The following is a 6,000-nucleotide window of genomic DNA, read 5'->3' on the forward strand; positions in this document are numbered from 1 at the left end:
TTTATATTAAGTATTGGAATTGAGTAGTATGAAATTTCCAAGTATATATTTTTTCTTTTCAATACTGTATTCATCATCTTAGATCCTTTGCAGTTTCTTTCTGACTACATTTCTCATTATCAACAGAATAGCTTTCTGAGATATCAGTTGGGATTGTACTGAATCTGTAAGTCAAGTTGGTAAACACTGACATTTTAAAAATAATACTGAGTCTTCCTATTCATGAAATATCTATTTATTTAGGTTTTATTTTTCTTTCATTAGAGTTCTATAGTTTTTTTTACATAGAGGATCTTTGCATAATTTGTCAGATTTATACCTGATTACTTTCTTTTTTTTTTTGGTTATATCATAAATGGTATTGTATTTTTAATCTCAAAATTTAGCTGTTCATTGTTAGTAAATAGTATATAAAGAATAATTGACTTTTGTGTAGTAACTTTGTGTCCTCTGACCTTGCTGTACTGGATTATTAGTTTCAATAACTCCTTTGTTGATTCTTTGAGTATTTCTACAAGGATCATATTGTCTCAGAACAAAGACAGTTTTATTGCTGCCTTACTAATCTGTACATATATTATTTCCTTTTCTTAACTTACTGAACGGAGAAGGAAATGGCAATCCACTCCAGTATTCTTGCCTAGAGAATCCCATGGACAGAGAAAGAATCCTAGGGAGAGAGGAGCCTGGTGAGCTGCCGTCTGTGGGGTCACACAGAGTCAGACACGACTGAAGTGACTTAGCAGCAGCAGCAACTTACTGAACTAGGTAAAATTCCAGTGCAAAGTTGAAAGGAAGTGTTGAAATAAGAAACCCTTGACTTGTTCTCATCCTTGGGGGAAAACCATTGAAGTTTCACCGTAAAATGTAGTACTTAAAGAATGTTTTTATAGATATTCTTTATCAAATTGAGAAAATTCTTTTCTATTCCTAATATGCTGAGTTCTTATCATTAATGGATATTGAATTCTGTCAAGTATCTTTCTGCTTTAGTTGTCAATGTGGTAGATACATTGATTTTTGAATGTTGAAACAGCCCTGAATAATTAGAAAATACCCACTTTGGTGTGGTTTATAAGTGTTTTAAAATATTACTGAATTTTCTCTGCTAAAATTTTGTTGAGAATTTATTGCACTTATTTTCACGAGAGGTGTTAGTGCATACTTTCCTTTTCATATCATAACTCTCTTATTTGTCTTTCTGTTATTGATTGATTAATTCATAGAATGAGTTAGGAAGCATTCCTTATAATTATATATTTTGGAATATATTGTGGATAATTAGTATAATTTTTCATTAAATATTTAGAAGAATTAATCCTTGAAGCCACTTTAGGTGTGGTGTGGTGCTTTGCTCTCTTTAGAAGATTATTAGCTATTAATCAATTCCTTTAAGAGATACTGGCCTATTCAGATTACTTTTCATTGTGTGGGTTTGGTGGGTTTGAGTCTATCAAAGATATGGTTCACTTTTTCTGAGTTACCAAATTTATGGGCATAGAAGGCTGTTGAAAATTTTAATTATAATAGTGAGTTTGTCTGTTTTTACTTGTATATGTGTGTTGCCTCATGTCTTTTGTCTCTCCATTGTTAGGTGCACAGACATTAAAGATTTTAATCTCCTCTTGAAGAACTGACCTCTTCATAGATATTCAATGTCTACCTTTATCCCTAGTAGCTTTCCTTGCTCCAAAGTCTAATTTATTTTAGATTACTATGACTACTCCAGCTTTCTCTTTATTAGCATTGAAGTACTATACCTTTCTCTAATACTTTTCTTTAACCTATATGAAACTTCATATTTAAATTGAATTTTCTATAAGCAAAATATAATTGTCTTTTAAAAATTCATTCTAACAATCTGTTTTATAATTGTGGTATTTAGACCATTCAGATTTAAAATGATTAATGTTTTAGTCTAATACCACTATGCTTGTAACTGTTTTCCATGCCTTGCATTAGTTCCTTCTTTTCCTTCTGTTTTCTGTCTAATCTGGTTTAATATTTTATGTGATATAATTTAAACTCTTCTCTTAGAATATTGGTTGTATCCCTTTTTGTGGTTCCCCTGTAATTTTCAATATACATTTTAACTTATCTAATCCACCTTCACATAATATATACTGCTTCTCTTGTAATGAGTGTTCTTAATAACGAAATATTCCCAATTCCTTCCTGCCTCATTCCTTTTGGCACTATCATTCCTTTCACTTATCCATACCCTATAATTATACACTATCTTGTTACTAGTTTTACATCAAAGAAACAGTTATCTTTTAGATTATCTTAATTAAGAATAAGGAAAATAATATTTTATTTATATTTAATTCTTCCGTGACTATCTTTGTGTGGATCTGAGTTTCTGACATACAACATTTTGCTCTCCATAAAAAACTTGTAACTTTTATTTGCAGAACTGCTCACAATGAATTTCCCGTTTTGTTTAAAAGGAAGTCTTCATTTATCCTTATGAAGTATTAGCTTGTTAAGAAAGATCTATGTTGGTGAATATATATTTTTGGAAATATCTGTGTCTATATCTGTATCTGTCTATCTACCTGTTACTCTACTCTTTTCTTTCTTGTACAGTTTCTGATGAACAGTCAACTGTATATATATATTAAAAAACAAAAAAAACAAAAAAACCTTGTCCCTCTATAATTAAGATAATGTTTTTTCAAGAATATTAAATTCTTTACCTGGCCATGTTTAGTATGTTAAAGGACTCACTGATAGCATTCTTCAGTTCTGTCACAGTGTTTTAATTTCTAGCTTACTCTTTTGATTCTTTTTTTAGAATATCTATCTCAGTCCTTATATTCCTCATCTGTTCTTACATTTTATTTATGTTTTCATTAAAGTCATTATTATATAAATTATAATTATTTTAAAATTCCTCTCTGATTCTAACATTTGTTTCATATCTGTTTGTTTCTGATGCTTGCTTTTTCAGATTTTGTTTCTTCTGAAATTTTTAGCATGTCTTTTAATTTTTATATTTTTCTTGAATGCCAGATGTGATGAAAATAGATTGAGGTAAATAACCTTAGTGTGAGCATGTATGTAACTCTGATTAGGAGTTGAGGTGTTTGGAATATTTACCATCTCTTAGGCACAGTTGAATTCCTAGACCATGCCTGCTTTGGTCTTCCCATTGTCTGTGATGATCAGGTGTGGTGAAAGGAAAGCATTCTACAATATTATGATTGCACCTTATTGTTATAGTAGACCCGTGCCCCTGAACTGTGGTTTTTAATAGCCTTTCTTAGCTTACTCCCCCTACCCACCATGAGACAGGAAGGCCAGAGAGGGCTAGATCTGGGGAAATATCCTCTCCAATAAGGCTCTGACAATTTCTTTTTCCTATGGAGAATAGGCCTCTGTTACGGAGGAAGCTCTAACCTGGTTCACAAGGGTTACTTTTCCCCTTCCTCTGACAAATTGATGATGGGAGTGGCAGCTCTTCACCAGTAGATTCTGGTCGGTTCCCTGCAGATACATCTACAGAAGCTTGTGCCTTCCCAATACTATGAGCCTGACGAGTTTCTCACTTTCACCTTCATGCTGGTCTGTATTCATACTCTAGCAATTCTTCAAAATGTCCTTTAACTTTTCCTACCAGTTAATGGCTCCACCTGTTTCTTCTCCAGGTGAAGATCTGTGACTCTTTTGCTTTGACTATCTTTCTGACTTTCAGTCTAGCAGTTAGCCTTTGCATCCTCAGTCCCCTGGTGAGTCTAAGATAGATCATTGATTCTCAGTTTGTTCCGCTGTTGCAGTAAGAAGGAGACTAAAACATCCCAGCTCTTCATATTTATGTGTTTTAAAACCTGAGTTTTTATTAATATTTCCAATTTAAATATAGTGTGTAACCTTTTTATACCTTTACTGACTTTATCTTTCTTTTCTTTAATATGGAACATATCTTATTATTAACATATGTAAGTATGTAAATCGGAGAAGGCAATGGCACCCCACTCCAGTACTCTTGCCTGGAAAATCCCATGGACAGAGGACCCTGGTAGGCTGCAGTCCATGGGGTCGCTGAGGGTTGGACATGACTGAGCGACTACTGAGCGACTTCACTTTCACTTTTCACCTTCCTGCATTGGAGAAGGAAATGGCAACCCACTCCAGTGTTCTTGCCTGGAGAATCCCAGGGACAGGGGAGCCTGGTTGGCTGCCGTCTATGGGGTCACACAGAGTCGGACATGACTGAAGTGACTTAGCATAGCATAGTAATTACTTTTATCTTTAGAGTATACCCCATAAAGAGTTTTTAGTTAATGTATTGTATTCAGATTTATTACAAAGCACTTACTGTTTTGCATGATTTTGTTAACAACCTGATAACATAGTTCCATTAATTATTTCTCTTTATTTTTTGTTAAATTTTTTACTCTTACTTTAATTAATTTTTTTTAATTTTTCATGTGTAAAACTGACATGGTTCAAATATAAAAACTTTCTAAAAATGGCATATTCAAGAAAATATTACTCCATTTGCATCTCTTCAGCTCTATCCTCCCCATGTCCTCTTTTGCAAGAATACATATTTGTGTACTGCCCCTTGTATTTTGTAAATTTTTTGCAAACTATACAATGTACCTGTAACCTGCATTTTAAAATTAGTGATATATACTGGAAATAATTCCACAGTGAACATCTTACTTCTTTTGATAACTAATAAGTTCTTTTAATTATATACTAGTATGCATATAATTATGATGTTGAAGTTACAGATTTTTTCCAATTTTGCTATAATGTTATAAAAATATACTTATATATATATATATATTGTTTTACATTTGTAGAAGTGAATCAAAGTCTATTTAGTGAAGGTTCTAACATTTTAAAATATGCCCATAACACATAAAATTCCTTCTACAACTTGCTAACAGATTGGTTTTCTGATATTGCCAATCTGCCGAAAGAGAAATGGTATCACCCTGTAGTTTTATGTGTTGGTGTTATTATTATGTTAAATATAATTTCATGTTCCTAAGGGCCAATTTATTTTCCTTTTTTCCCCAGTTAACTTCCTTTTGTCCTTTTATTCTGTCAACTTGCTCTTTTTTTTTCCAAAGCATTTTAAATAATGGTGATTTTAAGTCTTTGAGTAATATATCAATGGAAAATATTTTTAGTTCTTCCTTTGACTATTGATTTTTCTCCAGTTCCATTTTTTTTAAGATTGCAGACATATATAACTTTGCTGTACCCAAGCAACTAATACAACATTGTAAATCAACTATACTTCAATAAATAATTAAACACAAATACTATAATGTCTCATGAGCACATAAAATTTAGTTTTATTTTCTAGTATCTGAGTGCAAAATTGACTGAATCAGTAAGAGCCTCTTTATTGATTGCTTTTCAGATGTTTTCATTTTTGCTCAATATTGTATCAGTTTTGTCTGAGACAAAATAGTGTACTGGAAGTATATTAAAAAGTGCTCTTGGGATCAATGCTTACAGATAGAAATGGAAAAAGCCAGAGTAGGCCAAGGAAGTAGTTGGGCTGTCGTGCATTCTCTACAAAGACTTCAGCCAGCAAACCTGAGCAGAGCACTGAAGCTGGGTTGGCCCTTCAGAGTTGCCCCATGTTGCATCCATTGGCTTGATATTTACATAATGGGTCTTTGGATATACTCTGTCACCAGAAACAAGGTTTCTTAGAAGAGCCAGCTCTCTGCAGCCAAGACAATTTCCGAGAGGGCTAACAACTGGGAGTTGGTAGCTCACACTATTCCAAATAGTTGAGGGAAAGGTCTTTCAGTCCTGAAGAGAAGTTTCTGGACAGTTTCTATATCTTCCTCCTTGTATGTCTTTTAGTCTCTGCTTTTTGAGGACTGCAGATTTTTAGTGCACAGCTGCCAACAACTGTTACATCTTTACAGTGAATTGTAGTTATTACACTATAAATATACTAATATTAAATATGTATTTTTTACCTTAGCACCAAGTACTTTCTTAGCATGTTTTAACATTTTAATG

The sequence above is a fragment of the Oryx dammah genome, unplaced genomic scaffold (assembly GCF_014754425.2).
Source record: "Oryx dammah isolate SB20612 unplaced genomic scaffold, SCBI_Odam_1.1 HiC_scaffold_11050, whole genome shotgun sequence".
Classification (NCBI taxonomy): Eukaryota; Metazoa; Chordata; class Mammalia; order Artiodactyla; family Bovidae; genus Oryx; species Oryx dammah.